Raw genomic sequence first — 22,015 nt, forward strand, 5'->3', positions numbered from 1 at the left:
TCCCCACAGTTACCCATAGTAACAGTCCCTGACAGATACTGACCAAGCTGAAAAGCAGGACATGTATAGTGTGCACAAGTACTCCCCGCACTTACCCATAGTAACAGTCCCTGACACACACTGACGAAGCTGAAAAGCAGCACATATATAGTGTGCACAAGCACTCCCCGCACTTACGCTTAGTAATAGTCCCTGACATATACTGACCAAGCTGAAAATCAGCACATATATAGTGTACACAAGCACTCCCCACAGTTACCCACAGTAACAGTCCCTGACACATACTGACCAAGCTGAAAAGCAGGACATGAATAGTGTGCACAAGCAGTCCCCACACTTACTCATAGTAATAGTCCATGACACATATTGACCAAGCTGAAAAGCAGCACATGTATAGTGTGCACAAGCACTCCCTGCACTTACCCATAGTAATAGTCCATGGCACATATTGACCAAGCTGAAAAGCACCACATGTATAGTGTGCACAAACGCTCCCCACACTTACCCTTAGTAACAGTCCCTGACACATACTGACCAAGCTGAAAAGCAGCACATGTATAGTGTGCACAAGCACTCCCTGCACTTACCCATAGTAATACTCCATGACACAAACTGACCAAGCTGAAAAGCAGCACATGTATAGTGTGCACAAGCACTCCCTGCACTTACCCATAGTAATAGTCCATGACACATACTGACCAAGCTGAAAAGCAGCACATGTATAGTGTGCACAAGCACTCCCTGCAATTACCCATAGTAACAGTCCCTGACACATACTGACCAAGCTGAAAAGCAGCACATGTATAATGTGCACAAACACTCCCCACAGTTACCCTTAGTAACAGTCCCTGACACACACTGACTGAGCTGAAAAGCAGCACATGTATAGTGTGCACAAGCACTCTCCACACTTACCCATAGTAACAGTCCCTGACACACACTGACCAAGCTGAAAAGCAGGACATGTATAGTGTGCACAAGCACTCCCCACAGTTACCCATACTAACAGTCCCCGATACATACTGAAGATACCAAGCTGAAAAGCAGCACATGTATAGTGTGCACAAGCACTCCCCGCACTTGCAAATAGTAATAGTCCATAACTCATATTGACCAAGCTGAAAAGCAGGACATGTATAGTGTGTACAAGCACTCCCCACACTTACCCTTAGTAACAGTATACCACACATACTGACCAAGCTGAAAAGCAGCACATGTATAGTGTGCACAAGCACTCCCTGCACTTACCCATAGTAATAGTCCATGACACATACTGACCAAGCTGAAAAGCAGCATATGTATAGTTTGCACAAACACACGCCACACTTACCCATAGTAACAGTCCCTGACACATATTGGGCCAGGTGAAAAGCAGCACATATATAATGTGCACAATCACTCCTCACACCTACCCTTAATAACAGTCCTCAACATATATTGACCAAGCTGAAAAGCAGAACATATATAGTGTGCACAAGCACTCACCACACTTACCCTTAATAAAAGTCCTCAACACATATTGACCAAGCTCAAAAGCAGCACATGTTTAGTGTGCACAAGCACTCTCCACACTTACCCTTAGTAACAGTCCTCGACACATACTGACCAAGCTGAAAGCAGGACATGTATAGTGTGAACAAGCACTCACCACACTTACCCGTAGTAATAGTCCATGACACATATTGACCAAGCTGAAAAGCAGCACATGTACAGTGTGCACAAGCACTCCCCATGCTTAACAGTCCCTAGTGCATATTGACCAAGCTGAAAAGCAGCACCGTAAAACAAAATCCCCACACAAAATTTTTAGACATGTAACTGCAGGAAAGAAAAGAAGGTTTGTTGTCATAAACCACTACTTATACTCAAACATAAGCACAGAAAATACATTTTAATGGCAAACAGCTCTTTTATACAAATAAATAGTAACCACCATCAAAATAACAGTAAATTGATGTTTCTGCAGACCTGGAAACAATTAAAATGCCAGTCTTCTTAAAGAGACCGATAACTAATTTCAGTCAAAACAAGTGTGTGTGTGTGTGTGTGTGTGTGTGTGTGTGTGTGTGTGTGTGTGTGTGTGTGTGTGTGTGTGTCTGTGTGTGTGTGTCTGTGTGTGTGTGTGTGTGTCTGTGTGTGTGTGTGTGTGTGTGTGTGTGTGTGTGTGTGTGTGTGTGTGTGTGTGTGTGTGTGTGTAGTAAAGCCACCTATGGAAAGAAACCATCTAAAATAATTACAGTCATACAACTTCACTATGGCACGTACTCATCCGGTATAAATAAACAACATTCAAAATGCAGTCTTTCACTTTGAATTGTTTTGTTGCAAAATACTTTTTTTTTCTTTTGTCAGTTCACAGCACATTATCAACCATCCATATTCTTTTTCTTGAAGCAAGCGTAAACTTCTGAATAAATGACAGAAACTAAATTGAACAACCAGTTTTTCTATTTGCCATTTTATTTATCATCTGTATGACAGACAATATGCTTCTGTAGAAACTGCATGAAATGGAATGGGTTAAGCAGTTGCCTAAAACCTGGACGATGGCTATAAAAGGTCTTTGCACAATTCTCCCGACCTAGTTAAAATGAAAGAAATAAACAAATAAAAGTAAACATTGTATATAGGAATGAATTGTGTAAAACTCAACAGCCAGTTAATTACAGGACATTTAAAAATGCATGTAGACAATGGGCAGGATTCACGAAGCCCCCGTGTAAGAGTTATAACTCATACACGGAGGCTGCAGTTAAATGGAGTGATGTCAGCATGCTCTGCATATTCATGAGAGCATGCTGAATCACACTGAAGGCTAACACGGTCCGTGTAAGACAGAAGGGGGGCGTGTCCGTAGGCCGAGCCCTGTAAGCAGACACGCCCCCAGAAGAGGAAAAGTGCCCAAAGTAAACACCCACGACAGAGTCAACAGAAATGGGAATAAACAGAACACAACACATGCCCCCACAGACTATGACCAGAAAACATATAAATAAACATATTATATATATTTTTTAAATTGTAAAAATGTTTAACCGTGAGTGCGCTCGTTTGCGCGGGTGTGCCCGTAGCGCAGCTACAGTTAGCAGTCAGTGGGAAAGCATATAAGAACTAAATATGCAAAATAAGCCAGGAAGCAATAGCATAGCAGTAGAGATGTTGTCTGAGGAGCAGGCATTCATGGTTCGAGCCCCCACAACACCAATTTTATTTTTTTACAAAATAAGCAGGAAACAAGTCCCTGACAAATATGTACACATAAAACCACAATTTATGTAAAATGTAATGAAATAGCCCATTTATATTGAAGAAATGTGAGGTAAGAAAAGAATAAAAAATGCCAGCTGTGCCCATAGCTGAGCTACAATTTAACAGAGTGAGTGCATCTGCCCGTAGATGAGCAGTGGTTTAACTGGTGCAAAAATGAGTGCCCGTAGCTCAGCAGTGGTTTAACACGCTGAATCTATGTGCCTCTAGCTGAGCTGAGCGTAATATGCGTGCTGATAGCCAAATGAGGCTTAAAGCAGCGTACCCCGTTTGCTTGGAGCTGCACAGTGCGCAAACAAGGTAACCAACGGGCAATGTTGAGCAAGCCGTATCAAAACTGCCTTTACACAGACACACCCCTCAGCATGTCTAGACAGTCATGAAAAATAAAAAGCAGTGGCCAGGTTCGAACCCAGGATACTATACACCATAGTCAAGGTACAGAACCACTAAGCCATGACAGCAGTACCTTTAAATGCAATAATAGCTAATATATAGGAATGAATACAAACTGGAGCATGACAATGCAGGTTTACTGAAGTTGATACAATTCCAAAATGGCCAATCACAGATATGTGCGGGAAAAATGGACTATATAAGCCCCATAGGTGGGAATACACAGCATAAACGATTGTAGAACTGACCTGCAGGCAGAATGACAGGAGTAGGAGAGGGTAGTTGCTTTCGAGCACAGAGGTGGGGTGTTGAGGAGTCCAGGTACATTCTCTGGCTCCTAGTCCATAATCATGAGGCCCAACTCATGCAGGGCCAGGTCCTCTGGGGAGCATACAGGGCCAAGGCGTGGGACCGGTTGGCTCATGATCTCACCAGTGCCACAGGGATTCCAAGGACTGGTGAGCAGGTCCGTCACCACCATGCAGACCTGAAGAGACGCAAGCAGGACCAACTGAACCTTTGGATCCAGGAGGCCTGGCAAACACCCAACGCCCCACTACTGAGTAAGTTACATTGAATTATGTATGTAAGAAATTAAACTAGCTGATATTATGGAGATGTGTATTCCAATATTACTTCATTTATATTACAGCTGCAGGTGTCCGTTCTGCGAACCACAGAGCCTATGGCGATAGGCTGGTGCGGTTGCGCCACCAGGCAGGTCAGTAATCCACCACCAGTAACTGTAAAGAAATATAAAAGTATGACAGTCAGCAAAAGAGTGCAGTGTAGTCAGTAAGGAATAAAATGTGCAAGTAACAGTGTGAAAGTGTCTGCAAGTATTGCTTGATTACAAAAGTGTGTTTCAGCCTGTAAGGTAAACCAAAAATGAAACTGTCTGACATATATTCTGAAATAAAAATGCCCTACCTGTAAGAAAATAGTACACAACCTGCAGCAGGCTGAAAAGTATAGCTGCAGAAGATGATGAAATCACATGTGTGAAATATATCCCTGTTGAAATACTGAAACATGACAGAAGTGAGACTGCTGGAAAGGATTGTAATAACTACAGGTAAAACATGTCAATAAAGCCTAGAAGTAAGCACCATCCTGAATAGTAAAATGAAAGCAAGTGAGAGAGTGTGAGAAAGTGTCATGAATTCAGCAATACAGTAGTAATAACCCCCGAATAAAGTATACTGCAGTCAAGACAGATTGAAATACATGTGAGATTCAAAACCAAACAGCGAAATCTGTTCAAAGTGTTGCTGCATCTGGAATGTGTATCCCAAAATCTGGATATGCTGCTCTCAGTCTGCAATATGCAGATAAGATGATTCTCTGATATTCCAAACATCCACACTTGTATACAGCTATACAAAGCAAATGTAGCAGGATGATGTAGCTGAACAAAGCCAGATATGAATGTGTATGAAGAACAATAAAATGTATATTGATGTTGCAGTAACAGTCCTATCACCAAGTTGAAATAGTTATCATATAGGAAACTGTAGTTAGAACAGTAGTGTGTATATAACTGTAGCTATTAGAAATGTACAGCATATGTATTGTTATTCGAAGGTGTTAATATTATTTTCTTTACCCCACCCTATAACCACATATAATCCATTCCACGTGAAAATGGTATGTGCAATCACAATTAACACCCCTGGACGTTTGTCCTGTTGGGTCATATATATTTGCATGTCCGTTGATGCATCTGCCCTGTTCATACATCCACACCTGATGGCCTGTTGCCATCAATTAGCCCTGCATGTTGTTGGACTGTGTATTTCTGTTCAAATTATGCATGTGTTATGCACGCAGTTCAATGGTGTGAATATCTGGGTGTTTGGTTAATGGGAATACTAATGCATGCTGTTACAACTAATTGTGAATGGTATTATATGTCACTAACCCAAACTGTCATGACATAATGCAAAACATAGGACGACAGGGAAGGCGGGTTCCAGCAGACCCACCTCTCCCACCTCAGCTGGCGAGTGCACCTGGCACTAGTGCCGAGTCAGGACCCTCCTCCGGTGGCCCTGTGCCACCTGCAGGTGGAAGCACTGCAGGGGATGTGGCTCGCCCCCCCTCTGCAAGTGTGGCCGGAGAAGAACCACCACTCACCCTCCGTAGCGTCCGGACTGTGGTGCGTAGGGAGATTCGGGACTCTGTTCTAGAGCCCCTACGCCAGCTTGAGGCACGGGTGGTGCAACTAACGGGCATGCCTGTTGCCCGGCCTACACAGCCCCCAGCACAGCCCCATCCTGGGCAGTGAAGCAACAGTGGCAACTGCCTATGGGTGGGGATATCAGTTCCACTGTTGCCATCTGTGGGCTCATGGGCTCTGGATATCCAAACCTCCGTCCCCGTCAATTGTGTAACCCCCCCACACGTGTCATACACCGCCCCTGTATGCGTCTTGTTTGTCTTGTCTGTTTACCTACCCAACCTACCTCCCCAGCTGTACTGACTTCCTTCACCTAACATACCACTCTCACCTGAAAAAAAAAAGGGCACTCTGAACCCACAAAAAAATTACGCCCCATACATAGCTGCCCATTCCACACACATGTCTGCTGGACATGGAACCTATCAATTACAATTGGCTGTACAACAAGTATTATTGTTGTCCTGACACCTCTCTCAGGGGTGGAAGGTTTCAAATGTCACACCAAATTACATACATATGCACAGCTGTTGCTGATTAAGAAATGGGCAGCTATGGGCCTTACCTACATCCCAAGCTTGTTTCCCTACTGTCTTACCCTCTTTGTGACCCCTTTTTCACCACTGTCCTGTCTCCCCATTTTCTTTTCTTTCAAAGAAAATAGCGCGGGTGTGCGCCAGAGTAAGCACCGTTAAGCGGTTGTAAGTGGGTGTACGCATGTGTGCGCGGAGCTAAACGGCAGTGCGCATGCGTGAGCTCTGCGCAAACCAGCGCTAACCCGGTTACAACTGCTTAAAAGTGCCTTAGTCACTTTGATTGACAGGTCCTGTACTCAGTTCAAAAGCAAAATAAAATCCCACTGTCAGTCCCGAACCCAGGACCTTGGAAACACTAGTCTGTACGACCTACCACTAAGCCATGACTCTTATACAACAACATTGCGCTAAAATAAATATAACATGTAATAGTAGGAATGAATGTAAAGGGAATACAGGATGTGTAGTACCCAAAGCATGTCATTTAAAATTATTGTCAAAACTACTGGATTTCCATAATAGTAGTGTGTGAACAGAAACAGCCATGCTAGCTGGCAGCTTGTAGATAATAAGGTCAGTTAAAGTACATATATAAATGTATGTATATGTACATATATATATATATATATATATATATATAAATATATGTCTATATATAGTTGTAGGAGTCAATGTGCATACACACTTGCTACAGGGAACATGAGAGAGGAATGGAGAAATGTGAATATACAACACAGCCTGAATCATGAGATTCACACGTGACAGTTGTGGGTTACCAAAACATGCCTATCTGTACTCTCACAATGGTAATAGACACAGTAGCAGAGCACACTATTGGCATTACTAGCCAACTAGCCCTGTTTGGCTGTGCTGATAGTGTGGTGACATCCCCTGTGTTTACTGGGGGAGTATGCAGCATCTGGTGTATTGTAGTATTTGCCAAATGGATCTGTTCTCTCACACTTGCATTTACACACACCCTACTACCCCCACACACATGCACACTTGCCATTTGCAAGATTCATTCCCCTACCTAACTAAGTCATGACACGTAAGAGAGACGCAGTAGCAAAGCGCACTATTCGGTTTACTAGATAGTTCCCCTTCTCTGGCTGTAACTATACGGTGCTGACAACATCAGTACTTTGAAAGGGTAATGTGCATCAGGCAGTGTGATCTCCTGATTGCCAAAACTAACATGTTTTTCATACGGAAATGCACACACACAAACTCCCCACATCCAAACACACACACATGCCATTTACAGGTTTCAAACTCCTACCTAACTACATTACAATACTCGGGAGAGATGCATTAGCAGAGTGCGCTATTCACATTACTGGGAGGCTTCCCTTCTCCTGCTGTACATATAGGGTGCTGACATCATCTGTGTTTAGAAAGGGGAGTGTGCATCCTGTAGTGTGTTCTCCCAGTTGCCAAAAGGGACATTTCCCTCACACATATTTGCACACACACACTAACCCCCCTCATCCAAACACACACACTTACCATTTGCAGGATTCAAACCACTACCTAACTATGTTATGACACTCGAGACGGACGCATTAGCAGAGCGCTATTCGCATTACTGGGAGGCTTCCCTTCTCCTGCTGTACTTATAGGGTGCTGACATCATCTGTGTTTAGAAAGGGGAGTGTGCATCCTGTAGTGTGTTCTCCCAGTTGCCAAAAGGGACATTTCCCTCACACATATTTGCACACACACACTAACCCCCTCATCCAAACACACACACTTGCCATTTGCAGGATTCAAACCACTACCTAGCTATGTTATGACACTTGAGATGGACGCATTAGCAGAGCGCGCTATTCGCATTACTGGGAGGCTTCCCTTCTCCTGCTGTACTTATAGGGTGCTGACATCATCTGTGTTTAGAAAGGGGAGTGTGCATCCTGTAGTGTGTTCTCCCAGTTGCCAAAAGGGACATTTCTCTCTCACAGCCTTTCACACACACAAACCCCACTCACCCACACACACACACACACACACACACACACTGAGCATTTGCAGGATTCGAACCCCTACCTAACTATATTATGACACTTGAGGGAGACGCATTACAGAGCGCACTATCCGAATTACTGGGCATCTGTTCTGCACCTGTAGTATTTCTAGGGTGCTGACATCTTTATTTCTACAGAGGTATGTTGATGTAGTACTACCTGTCAGGTGGGGGATAGCATATATATGCATTTGCAGCCACCTACATCAGGGTCAGATATGCACATCGCACTGGCAGGTTATGTTCTATACCATGCTTTGGGACCACAGGACCTGTAACACACAACACAACCAGTCCAGAACACCACACCCACATCCAGGACACACACTTAGCTTCCCTGGGAACAGTGCCAGGATATGCAGGTATTCACATACACCATTCCAGTTGTTAACATCAGGTACAGGCATATTGTGTGTGAGAACTACTCAGGCCTCTACCACTTTATCCTACAGCCACTACAATTTGTGGGTCCATGTGCTATGGCAGAACCACACGCCACAGCCACATGGGTGAATACATATTGCACCTGTCCAACTGCAACGTGGGTACTCACTGTTCCACACCAGAGGTAGACCACCATTGTTGATATCTGACCATACCCTCCTTTCCCTGGACATCCATATCTCATCTCCACCCCCAGGCAAGGTTGTCACTGCACACAAACTGTGTTTAGCACAAGCAGACTCTACACTTGTGTAGACTGGGGTGGATGACTTCAGAGGACCCATGCTGGAGGACTATACTGGCCACTCAGCATAATCCCTGACAATTGCATCCTATGAGCATGTGTACAGTTTGCATTGGTCATGCTATCCCACATATACCCATGACTGCTCCATAACAAGACACCTGTCAGCTGTACACCGGCCATATATGCACCATTCAACAGACAGAGTGACCTAACACATTGCAGAGCTGTAGCCCACAGAGGGAGGACATATGTGGACAGTTCCAGCACGGCACTTCATTCACACATACTCATTACAACACAGTGTTGACAGTGGAATCGTCCAGAGAATGCAGATAGGGCTCCCCTCAGTCTGTTATTGATGGACACCTACTGTCAGAGATCCTCAGCAACCCTCTCACAGCACACACCGACAACATGGCTGTGGCTTAGCACATTCAATCCCTGAGACCTCCACGGTGCCCCTGCTTGACAGAGGCACAGCTCACTAGCCTCACATGTTGCCTTCTTTGACCTACTTTACAGTGGCATGGTAGCCTACTATCCTGGGGATGCAGATGCCAAGCACACTCTGGCTGAGCTTTCATTCCCTGGGGCAAGAAGCCTAGTATTGACCTCTACACCCATATGTTCAATTGTCGGATGCACAATATTTGTTGTGCTGTTCTACTGTTTGCAGGTCTTTATTGCCATAGCATTCCCTGTTCCTATGACCAACTTGTGTATCTGTGGCAGATGTTTGCATATGACAGCGATCCACTATATCACTTATCTCTCTGTGGTCATTTACTGTGTGCACTGGGCTGATTGCTGTGTTGTGGTTGGTTCCTGGACTGACACGTACAAATACCAGATATGTGTGGCCAACTGCTACACGGCGATATGGCCTAAGTGTGTGAGCATGCCCAGTTCAGCCTTTCCATGGCATGTTGTCTGACATATGCCTCATTTATCAAAGTGTGCGAGCATGCCCAGTGTGAGCTTTCCATATGTTGCACTCTGAAGTCCACCACATATTTGGGTGTGTGTGACCTTTGACATTATCGCACGTTTATGATTGTGTGTTGGGTGTCATGTTGTGTACTAACTGGCCAACTGCTTTGTGTCTGCCACAACAGGGATTATACTGTGCTTGCAGGAATTGCATGGGATACTTTGCAGACAGTTCTCAACATACTTTCATAATGACCTAACACTGTAGTACCGTATAGTGTACTGGTTCGGTACTTTCACTGTGGTGGACAGTATCCTGGGCTTTAGTCCTATGACTGCTTGACATCTTCATAGTGAGCACAACAGACTGTGTAGGGGCCAGTTGTGCACATATGACCATGTTGCAATATGTTCAGATATGGACTACCTACACCAGGCTCGTCTAACATTGCTAGTGTATTCCACAACATGGGTGGACATTGGCAAACACTAGCGATGTTCCGTAGGCCATTTCTGATGGTAGTCACAAGGTGTGTTTGTCCTTCGACACACATTGTAACTGGAGTTTGCCATTACATATGTCATGGTTGGTATACTGTGCCTCCGTCTACCTCGGACATAACAGTGATACCCAGGGTAGCCTACCATCTCCCATACACTCATCAGGATGCCTCTTGAGGGGTGTCAATATGTGGCTCTCTGGCTGACCTGTACCAGGAGTTTACTGAAGTGTGGGGGTGCCTTCTGTGTTATGGATCATTCTGTACAGCTTGTCCTATGTATGTCAGTGCTGGGGTTCAGGTCTTTCATGTGCATAGCTCACTGCCATTCAGATTGTGCAAGGTGCAACATGTTCATTCATTCCAGGTTGGACATGGCTTCATACATCAGGCACAGCTTTCCTGTAGCTGGGAAAGATGGCGGTGTGTGGGGCTGCAGTTTGTTTACTCAGGCAACACATGGCATCTGTTCATGCTCTTTGCTACTCCTGGTGGGGTACTGTTGTGGACTTTACAGTTTATGGAGGTGTCTGCTGCGGTATATCCCACAGGGGCTATTGTCGTCATTGTGATGCTGATGGAGGATGGCTGCAGAGCCACAGTGAGTTCCCCTTATCTACATCTGCCAGCCTTCATGTTTGGGTGGGTATATGGTACATGTTTCTGCGAAAACTACAGCCACATGTTTGTCCAGTGCAGGATATTTATCACCTTTTGTACCCAGGTCTCACATTACATGTTAGGTACCTCATGGGTTAACACCTGTGTGGTAATTTGTGGGCACTTACTGTATATCCACGGTGGTTGTCTATACACAGTTCTGCAATTAGCTTGCTGACATGGCTATGGCTACAGTTGTCTGTTTGTAGGTGGCCCTTTTGTGGGTTGCTTGTGTCAGCTGGGGGTCGGATATGGTGGGCTGTATGTACTCCTCTGCATACATGCTCAGTCACAGTCCTTCCATGTTGGCCTATACCTATGGGACATGTGTACAGAACGGGGGTGGGGGGGGCCAAGACCAGGCCTTGTGGCTTGCCACTCATCCGCTTTGTAGTCTGACATGGATGCGGCATGTCTGACCATGTCAGTTCTGTCCTTGGTCTGCTTTGCAACCCTTCTACTGACATTGGGGTGTATATTTAATCTGGTGAACATATCCATACTGAACACGTATGGTATTGTCTAGAAGCATGTGCACGGTCCAGCTACGCTGTGTGGACCACATAGCCCTCATCAATGACCTTAATGACTGCTTCAAATGGGTCAGACACGTTTAGGGGCCGGTTCTGCAGTTACAACAGCCACAGTGTGTAGGGTCCAGTATCAGTAGGTCCACATTAGCCTTCTGTCTTCGGTACATACTGATCCTTTCCATAGCTGTGCAGAACAAGCTTTTCAGGATCCTGGGGTGGTAGTTTGGAGTATCCATTCAGGCAACACCTTTGTTGTGATGGACCACTGTTGTTGTACACTGCTATTTGGGTACATATCCTGTGGTAAGGCTGACACTGGCCAGTAGTGTGATTTTGCATTCCATTATTCTTGGGGTCCATGTTGGCCTCAGCACAGGACACCATCACATACCTTTGCTGCTGTGTGTTCTGCTTTGCAGATGATGGCTGTTACTTCAGCATCTGCAATGTCAGGGGACCATCTGCTGGGATAGGTATTTTGCACTCGGGGGGGGGGGTGTTTGCACTGCACCTGACAGGTTGTATGTTAGCAATATGTGTGTGTGTTTGGTATGTTGTTTGTAATATCTGTGTGATTCGGAGCATATCTGTGGATGCCCAACATGGTTCCTACCATCAGTTGGGTAAGCCTTGTGATTATCTTTAGTGTCCTGTACGTTTTGTATCTTCATAGGTTCATGGGTTCATAGTAGGCTAGACACCCTAGGCCATTAGTAAGCCTAGCTAGAGTGTGTGTGTCTTTCGCCACACCTTGCTATGTTCAATTATGGCCATTTATGAGGTTCTTCACTGTGCCTCTGTCTGGTCATGACACAGTGGGGACCCCCAGTATACATGTATGGTCATCCATCCACTTGGCAATATTCCTGTTGAGGGGTGTCAGTGAGGGGCTCTGCCTACCATGGATTGGGATCCTGTTTCTGGGTGTGGGGAGCCTATGGGTTATGTATCTGTCCCTCCAGCACATCTTATTTCATTATGTGTTGAGGTTGACATCTGTGACTCTCACGGCTCCAATGGCTTTGATTTCCTGTGGTGTAGCATGTCCATTACTCCTGTTTTGGACATGGCCTTTTACAACAGACATACAATGCCTCTGTGTAGGCAGTGTGTGACTGCAGTCAGCTGGGGTGTCTACAGACAGGCAGCATATGACATATATTTCACACCCTTTATCCTGTTGGTGGGGTAACTATGAGGTCTTCCGAACCGCTGCAGGTGTCACGTACAGTACATCCCCTATGAGTCATTGTACTAGATTATGGGTCTGATAAGGGAACAGTACAGCAGCACAGTGACCTCTGTTGATGTTGATGTGAATCATTTCATGATACAGTGTCCAGTATCAACAGTCTTCATAGCCACATTGGCATTGTGGCTGTCACATGACAGATTAATGTCGACCTGTGTCCCTAGGTCCCTGATGACTCCTTGCATACATAATGGTTTGACACCTACGTGGTACTTTGTGTGTACCTTGTCTGGTATTTGGTGGGACATTCATACTGTCCAGTGTCTTCGGATGTCTGGGTGGAGTTCTTGTGTGTGAGAGTGTGGTCTGTCGCATGCTACAGACTATACAGCAGTTTTGACTACAGTTATGTGCACATGGGTAGTGTCCGCTGCTTTGTGCATTGTCAGTTACCTGGCTATATGGGTGTCTGTGCTGCATATGGATACTCCCCCTCCTTTGATGTCTTGGTGCATGTGTTGGGGCCATAACACATGATATGTGGTATAACCTAGTAGTGCTGGTGTGCTGTCACTAGGCTTGCAGCAGGCTTCTGTCACTGGACAGACATCACTATTCTCCATAATGGGAAGTGCCTCAGGGGCATGTATATTGCAGTTTATACATCTGGCATTGGTCAGCATTACCCTTATGTTTCCTACCACTTATGTTTTCTAGGGTGGTGGGTAGTCTTTTTGGCCTTGCCTACATGCGGCTCTATGGAGGCGGCAAAGGCCTTATCCAGTATCCAGATGCACACGGGTAACAGCTGACAGCCATCCCTGTAACAGCAGCATGGCTTGTCATGCTTGACATCTCAAGCAGACACACATTAGACCCTCTTGGACTGACAGCTGTAACTGTGCCAGCTGTTACACATGAGCATTCTGTGTTTGTACTGTGGCATCATTCTTGGTGAGGGTTGGATGCTGCACACAGCCAGTGTCATCCCACCCTGGGGTACATACTCGGAGGGACCATCCATGTCTCATTTGATGTTGACCAGGGAGGTACATCTCAGGTAATTCACACCAGCATGGACATTGAGTGCATCATATTTCTGCTTGCTTTGGGGTGACCTGCGTACTTGTGTTAAGTGGCATTTTGTGGCAGCCTACAAGCAGCTTACTCTACCCTTTCCCTTGTTCAGTCTGGTGAGTGGGACAGCTGTGTGTCTGCCTATACAGACACCTATTACGACTGTATCAGGCATGTTGTTTCTCCTTCGGGCCTGTGACTGTTTGGCACACCAGCTTTGCGTACTATGCGTTGCATGTGCTATGTTTGAAGGTTGTGGTTGCTTGTGATCTACTTTGGAGGCTTCTGTTGGTGTGGTGTGTTTGTAATTAAGGCCTCCGGGAATATTTGTCTGTGTTTATGTGTTTGGTGTACAGTTGTGGTATGTCTATGTGGGACTGGGTTTGTGGTGTATGTGGTTACCTTCTCCTCCTGACTAGTGTTGACAGTACTGTGTTGTTGGACCTCACCCTCTGGTTTGGATACATGGATGCATCTATCACATATGTTTGTATTTATTGGGGGGTGTTGTGGTTGTCTGTTTACTTGGAACTGGCGTCACATTGCCTCTGGATTCACAGAATATACTTGTTGTGGCTGGACTTAGTGGATTGTATGTGTGGACATATGTTGCTGCCATACTACTGGTCAGTGATTACTTCCCTTTTTATGTTTGCTCTATCATGTGGTAACGTCCTCATTCTCTTGCATGGTTTGGTAATGGCTGGAGGCCAGCATGCCAGATGCCTGCCTGTATGGCATTGTGTGTTGTTGTTATTTGTGATTGCATACTCCAAGCATTCCTGGTTGTGTTCATGGAATGCCTGTATAACATGTTCTGTGGTGTGTCCCATATTCTGCACTTGTACAGGGCCTTTTGTGGATTCAACATCGGTTTTGAGGGCTGCAACCTATACTTTACTCATGTTTTTCACTGTGGTATTCTGGCCAGGGACTGGGGTCAGGGTGTGTATATCCAGTGTGATTACTCTATGGTCTGGTCTTACCAGTGAGGGGTACACTTCTCATCTTGCCATCCAGTACACATGTTGCTGATTATCACATCCAGTATGCTTACCCCTTTTGTGGGAGTAGTACATTGTTCCTGGGCATTTTGGTTTATGGAATCTGGGTAATTTTCTCCTACTGTGTTGGTGCTAGTACAATGCCACCGGTGTATGTCTGGGTATTTTCAGTCAAGCAATATAATGTGGTTTGGGGGGCTTGATATATTCATGTATTCCGACATAGGCCAGGTGCTGTTCCTGGTATTAGGACAGTGGTCTGCAGCAGGCTATATACTGCGAGGCAGTTTTAGCCATTGGTATTTGACCATGGCTATTCCATGCTGCTTCTTGTTGTGGTACCAACATGGGGGTGTGGTTATCCTTGCCATTTCTTGCTAGTCACCCTCCTTTTGTAGCTTGTTCCATGTTTTGCGGCTGTACAGCACAGTATGAGGTGTGACCTGGTAGTGTTAGGGTGCTGATGTGAGCCTTGCCCAGTTCTCTATTACAGGACTGGTATCTACATTCTCCTTACTGTGTGCGTTTACACTGCACACATCTTGCTGTTTATACATCTGTCATGGGATAGTATTACATCTAGGTTCCTATCCCTTGTAGAACCTATGAAGGTGGGTTTGTGTTTTGAGACTTACCTATTCAGGGCATGCTGTGGGTACTGACAGCCTTTGCCGGTATCCATGGGGCATGGCATGATAGGTGCACGCCACCCCTAGCAGGTGCTGCGTCATGTCAAACTCTGCATATCTTCCCAGCCTGTAACACATTGGCTCCCCTTTGACTGACTGCATTACTTCAGCCAATTATTGTACTTGATCTTCTTGTCTTCATAGCGTGGCATCATGCTTGGTGAGGGTGAGATGTTAGGCAGGGCCTTCATGTTTGCATATACTAGATAGTGTTACATTGCTTAACACATGGCAATCATGCCTCAGGTGGTGCTGCAGGGCTGCCTCTGTCGGATGCACATACTACACTCCCTGTACATGTTTGAGAGCAGGTTGTGTCATGTTAGGCATCCCTGTTACTATATGAGTGAGTCAGAGAGGGGTATCATTCCCAGGGTTCCTACTGAGCCAGTGTATGTGCTATGTATTGCCTCTTTGCCAAGGCCAGGGCATACTGGGCACACCTCCTTCTGCCTACTGGGGCAGGCTCAGGTTGTTCCTCCTCCGAGTCACGCTCTGCCTGTGATGGCCTTGGCAATGGTGGGGGGCTGTTTGGCCCGGCCCTATGCTGGTCCTGCTGCAGCTGTTTTTGCAAGATCATATTATGTAGCATAGCACATATCATGACAATTTGGGTACATGTAGTTGGTGTGTACTGCAAGGCTCCACCAGATGTGTCCAGACACCGGAACTGTGACTTGAGCAGCCCAAACACATGCTCTATTACATTACGTGTTTGTGCGTGTGCCTCATTATGGCATTCCTGTTCAGGTGTGTGTGCGTTTCTGATGGGTGTCTTCAGCCACGGCTCCAGTGCATAACCTGCATCCCCCACTAGGTGTCCGTGTGGGATGTCCCCATTGGCAAATGTCTGGTACAGCTGCATCAAATGCCAGATGTGGGAATCGTGATAACTTCCAGGGCAGCAAGCACACACATTCATTATTATGCCCTGGGCATCACACACAACCTGGCAGTTGATGGAGGGGAAGCCCTTGCGGTTAATGTAGGCCATACCCCGCTCGCCGGCTGGTGCTTTGATGTGTATGTGCGTGCAGTCTATTGCACCCAGTACCTCAGGGTATTCCGCTATTTGCTGGAAGAGATGCATATTGCTGGCCAATCCCTCACGGGCATTGGGGAAATATACATGATCACCGACATGTGCTGATATGGCATCCAGGAACTGGTGTAGTACCCTGGAGGCTGATGCCTGTGATATCCCATCATATCGCCAGTTTGTCTCTGGAAGGTACCTGTTGCTAGTATTCTTAGTCCAACACATACCATGGTTTCCACTGGGATGGGTTCCCCTCTGTTGGTTCTGTGTGTGAGGTGTGGCCTGCACAGCTCAACAATTTGCTGCAGGTGCTCTCTGTCCACTCTATAGCGCTCTACTATCTCCAGCTCATGTAACCCGTGGTAGTTGACCCTGGGCCTGTACATTCTTCTCTGTCTCCTCAGTGTGGGTTGTCTGGCACCATCTGCATTGTCACCACCCTCAGCAAGTTGCCTATGTCTCATTATGACAGCTATGGCAGCCCCTAACATTTCTGCTCTGAGTTCAGCTTTTTCAGTTTTCACTTCTATTAGCTTACTCCTGTCTTGCAGTGTCTCTTAAGGGAAACATCCTGCACTACTGTTTGCAGAGTTTTTTTTACTAAATAATTTTTATTTTTTTCGTTTGTAGACAAATTATGATACAGTAAATTTTAAATTACAATTCAAAATAAAAGAAAATAGTTAATAACTATAATAATATGTACAATATTTACAGGTGGTCCAATGAAAAGGATTAACCAATAAGGTTATAAAGAGGAATAATCTCATAGAACTAGTATAACCTTTACTGGCATATATTCACATAAGTTCATCTTAGTTTATGACATTTCAATTTCATGTAGAAGAAATTCTGTCCTTTTGTAATGTGTCTATAAGTATTAAGATTTTATTCCAAGGATTGTCTGTTCAACGTCTGGGAAAAATTCTTTCTTCTTTGACTTTTATTTCTTTCTGTGCAGATTCCTTTAATAGAGATATGAAGTCTTCATAACTTGGAGGAACAGTGGATTTCCATTTTCTTGTTATACATTTTCTGGCTACAGCCAGAATAGACCATAAAAGATATTGATCACTTTTACTCATAGTTACTGAGTCATCTACATTCAAAAAAATTAAATATTTTGTTAGAACAAATTTATCATTATAAATGGCTTGAAGAAATCTATTAATATCTTCCCAGAATTTTTTAATGCAATCATAAAATATATGTATCCAATCTGCCTTACAGTTTACAGTACATCTCCAGCATGTTGGCTTTTGGGCAGGGTCAAATTTGGCTATTTTATATGGTGTATAAAAGGCTCTATGTAAAAATTTCCATGTGAAGATTTTCCATATCTGGAAGTTTGATGTTAGCTTAACTGACAACAAAAGGTCATTTATACCTTCAGATGATAGATTTATTGTCAAGTCCTTTGTTAAAATGTTCACAATATTTTGACCTATTTTGGTTTTATACACTATTAAAATTTTGTATAATTTAGATATAGAAATTAGCTTATTATGATTTCCATAAATCGATTCTTGCATATATTTTATGAACTTAGGTATAGTATTAAAGCTCGAACCATTAATAATTCTACATAAATCACTTGCATATTGTAGTATTTTTTGAAGTTCTGTTCTGCCTATTTCAGATATACAAAACTAATTTATTACTTGTTGGGTGGTTAAAGTACTGTGATTATTTAAGCATTGAAACCAGTAAATGAAGTTTTTGGATTCCCAATTAATGAGTATTTTTTCTTGGATTTTTTCTTTAAAATTCTTTGATGTTTTAAATGGTATTAAAAGATCGAACCATAATTTTATATCTGGATTTGTAATTATAAATTTTCTAAATAGATTATAAATATTATTCAGATATGATAAATTAGTGGGCTTTGTTGTTTTATTTTGTAAGCTATGACATAGTACATGCCAAAATATGTTGTTATAATTCTCCAAATCCATATTTTTTAATATTTTGTTTTCATTTAAGAAGAAAGTTAAATGTAAAATTTTCCATGCGGATGAATAATTTGGATTTACCCAATTTAGTATAAGTTTAATGATGGAAGCTTTAATATACGTTTCTATGTCTGGAAATTTAATTCCTCCCAAGTCCCAGGGTCTAATATGATGCGAGAATGCAATTCTATTCTTTTTTGGATACCAAAGAAAATCCATTAAAAGTTTCTGTATTGTCTTTATAACTTTTTTATCTGGTAAAATAGGGATTGCTAATGCTATATAGTTTATTTGTGGTAGTAATATAATTTTTATTAACTGTAACCTATCTTCCAAGTTTAACATTAATTTATTCCAGCTATTAACTTGTTTTTGAATTAAATTTTGGATTTTATTATAATTTAAGGTCATGGCAGTATCTATGTTCTCAGATATAAGAATTCCTAGATATTCTAGTGAAGAAACCTTTTCTTCAATTATTTTATATTTATTCAGATGCAAGTCATCTATTTTATTTAGAAGTATATGTTTTGATTTAGATTTATTGAAACAAAGACCTGAAATGGAAAAAAAAATCTTCTACTTGTTTCTCTAATTCTTGTATGGACTCTTCATTCGGTCTTAAAGTCAGCAATATATCGTCAGCAAATAACATGATTTTAGAATTAAATTTATTGTAAAAGTTAATTCCTTCTATTTTTAGATCACTTCGTATTGCAGCATAAATAATTCTATCGCCAGGGCAAACAGGATGGGAGACATAGGGCAACCTTGCTTAGAGCCTTTAGTTATTTTGAAAGCTTCCGAGGTAAATGGGCCTAATTTTACATAAGCCAGGTTGTCTTTATATATATTCTTTATTAAATTTATAAAGTTTAATGGGAATTCAAAAGTTCCAAAATTTTAAATAGATACTTCCAGTTTACCGAATCAAATGCTTTCTCTATATCTAATGTGATTATAAGAGCTTCTGAATTGTCTCTGTTCAAAGCTTCTATAATGGTTAAAATTCTCTGAATATTGTCATATGTGTGTCTTCCAAATATAAAGCCTGTTTGGTCTTCATTTATGATTTTAGTCAGGGATTTCTTAATTCTATTTACTAAGATAGACATAAAGATTTTATAATCATTATTAAGCAGAAAGATAGGTCTATATGAACTACATTGGGATGGATCACTTTTATCTTTTTTTATAGGGGTAACTAGTGAATATTTCCAGGATGGTGGAGTAATCATTTGAGTTTGAATATCATTTAGCACGTTATGAAGTAGAGAAATTGCTGAATTTGGAAAAATTTTATATAATTCCATTATTATTCCATCCATTCCTGGTGATTTGTTGTTTTTACTTACTTTAATTATATCTTTTATTACTTTTATGGAGATATGCTTGTCCATTTCTACTTTTAATTGGTCAGGTAGTTTTTTTATTAAGGAACAATTAAATTTCTGATCTGAAAATAAAATATTATCATTATTTCCATAATGCTTAGCATAATAGAACTTAAAATCTTCAAGAATATCATTCACATCAGATACCTTTTTTTCCCTTTTCCTTCATGTATTATATTTATGATGTTATTTTCTAAGTTCTGCTTTTTAATTCTCATTGCTAGATTATGTAAGTGTTTTGGAGAAGTTGACATTGAAGCAAATTTTAGTTTTTACAAAGCTAGATTTGTTTTATGAGTGAGGAATTCATTGTATTTTTTATTTAAATCTATAATTTCATTTTTTTTTCCTGAGAATCTATTACATCATAAGAACTTGTATTTATTTCTGTTATTCGTTTTTGTATATTATACAATTCAGATTCCCATTCCTTTGTTTTATTTTTAAACCATCCTATAATCTTGCCGTACAAAAAAGCCTTGAGTGTATCCCAAGTTATTATATTATTTGTATCGTTACTAGGATTTGTTTCTAAGAAATATTTGATTTCTGAATCTAGCCAAGGTTTAAACTCTTTTAATTTAAGGATGTAAGCTGGTATTCTAGTTATAGTGTTTAATCTTTTGAAATCAATTTGTAGTTTAAGAATTAAGGCATTATGATCTGAAAGGGGACATGGGATAATAGAAAATTTTGTTATCCTACTGTTTAAATCAGAGGAGACCAATATTTTATCTATTCTTGTTTTAGTATTAAAGCGATAATCGCTATGTGTGTAACTTAATGAGTTAGAATCTTTAAAATTAAATGTATCTATTAGATTTAAGCTTTCTGACCATCTCTTGAAATATTTACTTACGGGTGTGAGGCGTAACTTTCTTTTATTAGTTGTTTCAGAGTTATCTAGAATACAATTGAAATCTCCCCCCATTATTATCATACCTTTATTTACTTTGTTAATTAATTCTATGTGTTTTTTAACCGTAGACAATCCTATTCCAGGAATCCAGTAAATATTTATTAAAGTCCAAATTCTATTTTGATATTTTATTATTACACTTGATATTAACCCTTCTTTATCTTCGTATTTGTAAATGATCTGAGGAATAACTACACTTTTTTTTTCCATAAAATTATAACTCCTCTTGTTTTTTTTTTTTGTAAAGGGAGTGAGAAAGAATTAGATAGTCACTAGGTTTCCATGTGAAATTATCATCTCTTTTAAAATGAGATTCTTGTATAAATATGATTTGTGCTTTTTGTAATTTCAAATATCTTAGAAAATTCGACCTTTTTATAGAATTATTTAAACCATTAATATTTATAGATAATAAAGTTGTATCTGTCATTTTTTTAAGTACTTATTTGTACTTTTGGATTGTTTGTTCTTGAAATTTTGTTTTACCTTGGAAGTTAATGTGTTTTGAGTATTAGATTTATCCTTTCTTTTAAAAGTTATTTTGAAATGAATATATTTATTTCTATTTATGCTTAAAAAAATTTCAAATTGGACCACTGAAAAATGAAAAAGCTGAAAAACATTGCATTAACATAAATTGAATAAACAATTAATGATTTTACCATTCTTCTAAATCCCAAACATGAAGTGTCTAGCACCTCAAATCTGTTTGGACTTAAAAGTTCAAACAGATTTATCCTCAATAATAATAGTTGCATTAATGAGGAAATGTTGCTTTAAATTGAGCTCCTTAAAAAAATGAAAACTAAAACCAGAGAACAAGATACACTTATTATGTAAATAACATATATACCTAGTCTGTGAAGTTTTGTTCATTACTAATTAGATTCTAAAATGAGATATTATTTCAAATTGCAAACAATTTTAAATAAGACATTTGTTAATTACTTTAACAATATATTGGATGTTCATTTTTCATTAATATTATGAAATTTTTGCAAATTACCAATTGTAAATAATATATTAGCAAATGT

This window comes from Protopterus annectens, chromosome 15.part0 (genome assembly GCF_019279795.1).
Source record: "Protopterus annectens isolate FY-2018-M chromosome 15.part0, PAN1.0, whole genome shotgun sequence".
NCBI classification, from domain to species: domain Eukaryota; kingdom Metazoa; phylum Chordata; order Ceratodontiformes; family Protopteridae; genus Protopterus; species Protopterus annectens.